This window comes from Propithecus coquereli, unplaced genomic scaffold (genome assembly GCF_000956105.1).
Source record: "Propithecus coquereli isolate 6110/MARCELLA unplaced genomic scaffold, Pcoq_1.0 Scaffold285, whole genome shotgun sequence".
Lineage (NCBI taxonomy): Eukaryota > Metazoa > Chordata > Mammalia > Primates > Indriidae > Propithecus > Propithecus coquereli.
Genome location: NW_012148452.1, coordinates 1775685 through 1777917, shown reverse-complemented (window position 1 = coordinate 1777917; position 2233 = coordinate 1775685). Strand labels below are relative to the sequence as shown.

The window sequence follows — 2233 nt, the reverse complement described above, 5'->3', positions numbered from 1 at the left end:
GGCCTCCCAAAGTGCTAGGATTACAGGCGTGAGCCACTGCGCCCCGCTGGTAATGAATTTTTTACTGAAGGTTTTGAGGGAGACAAAAGAGGGGCTTGTGCAATGCACCACTAGCAGCACCTTTTAAATACCTACTTGAGTTTCTTTCCTTAAGCAGCAGCCTCCCATCTTTCTCTCTTTTCTCTCTCGGATCCGTTCAGCCTCCCTCCCTGTCTTTGACACTCATACTTCCTCTTCTCCTCATCCTCCTCTTTCCCTCCATGATCTTCCGTTTACGTCTCTTTTCCCTTCTAATGTGGAACAAGTGGCCCTCTTTTGGCCCCTTCAGTTTGTATCCGTACCTGCTCAGAAAAGCTTTTCTTCAGGAAACACAATTAATAGAATACGGGAGGAAGGAAGGAATGATAAATAACTAACAATTTTTCTTTTTCATGTTCCTTCTGTCTGAAATTGCACGAGGGAGGTATTAATTGAGTGTGCAATACAGTAGAGAATATACCAAAATATGAAGCCTGCACTCAGGAAGTCTGCAGGGACAGTATCTTGTGCCTAGACAACTGTCCTTTGCCGCACTAAAAAGATTAAATGATTTGCCTTGGCTTTTGTACTTCTTTAGTGCCAAAATATAACAACTAATTATAAGTCATTAAGAATGCAATTTGTTAAAGCTTCTCTATGTAACTTCTAAAAGAACACATTGTAAATACCCTCTGTATGATTTTTAACTCAATGCTCTGTCATTTAAAGTGTCTTTTATTGTCTTCAGATGCACCCATTCTCCATTAAAAAAAATGTATTGCTAAATTCCTCATTGGACTTAACTAAGTGCTCAGGATGCAATAGGCTTCTTATAGGCCTTCCTTCTGCCAGTGTGGGCTGCTAATTATATGAATATAGGTCTAGGGATGCTGGAGAAGGAATTTTCAGTATTACACCATTCAAGCAAATGTTCAATGTCCAACCAAATCTAATTCTATACATGGGACAAAAATAGATGGGATGTGTTATTTGTGGTTCAGCTTGTGCTTGCTTTTTTTTTTTTTTTGACTTAGCAAAGAACTGATTTCATTTTTATATCCTGCTCTATTCTCTACAGTGACTCAAAAACACAGTATAGAAACTTCAAAAATAGAGTCTGTTATTTCCAGTGGCCCCCAAATGGATATTTAAAAGAGCCTGGAAGCGAAATATAATGCAATTCATTGTAGCCCTGCTTTTAGTATAATTTGGGTCTCTTTAAAAGACATACTTTTTTTTTTTTACTGATTATAAAAGTAATATGTCTATTGTGACAAAAATTTTAAATGCATGAAATAAAAATCAGTAACCCCAAAACCCAAAGATAATTACTATTGACATTTTGGGATATTTTCTTTCAGTCTTTTTTTTTTTCTACACACAGGGCCAGTTACAAGGGCATCCATGTCACACAGGGCCCATGTTCAGAAGGGTCCCACACTTGGTTTGAGGCTCTATTGTTGCTTTTTTCGGGGGGGGGGAGAGTCTTGCTCTGTTGCCCCGCCTGGAGTAGAGTGGCGTCATCATGGCTCACTGCAACCTCAAACTCCTGGGCTCAAGCAATCCTTCTGCCTCAGCCTCCCGAGTAGCTGGTACGACAGGTGCACGCCACCATACTCAGCTAATTTTTTCTATTTTTAGTAGAGACAGGAGTCTCACTCTTGTTCAGGCTGGTCTTGAACTTGTGACCTCAAGACATCTGCCTGCCTCAGCCTCACAGAGTGCTGGGATTGCAGGCAAGAGCCACCACACCTGGCCACTTTCTTAGAATTCTTAAAAGTTTTTAAGCAAGGGATATTGCATTTTCATTTTGCACTGGGCCCAGAAAATTATGTAGCCAGTTCTGTCTGCATATGATGCACATATTATATAAATATATATAATCTGTATCATTAAAATTCTTTGTAAATGTTGTTTTTAATACTTGTATAATATTTCATCATATGGAAATATAATTGCTTAACTATGTCCCTATTTTTGGCACCTAGATTGTTTAAAATTTTGTATTGTTATTAATAATGATAAGGAACCTCTTTTTACATTAATTTAAAAATTATGTTTCTATTTCCTTAAAACAACATTCTAGTAAAATTGAAGGGATAAAGAGATATGAACACTTTTGGATCTTTGTATTTAATTTGCCAAATAGCTTTCCGGAAAGATTAACACCACCAGCAGAGGGTAAGAAATTCTCTTTTTGTACCTTCAGCAGCAA

General features: G+C 38.0%; 1 protein-coding gene across 1 annotated transcript in view; it reads left to right on the top strand.

Moving 5' to 3' along the window:
- Positions 1 to 2233, top strand: part of DHX40 (DEAH (Asp-Glu-Ala-His) box polypeptide 40) — a 69521-nt gene that overhangs the window by 800 nt on the left and 66488 nt on the right. The window lies entirely within an intron of this gene.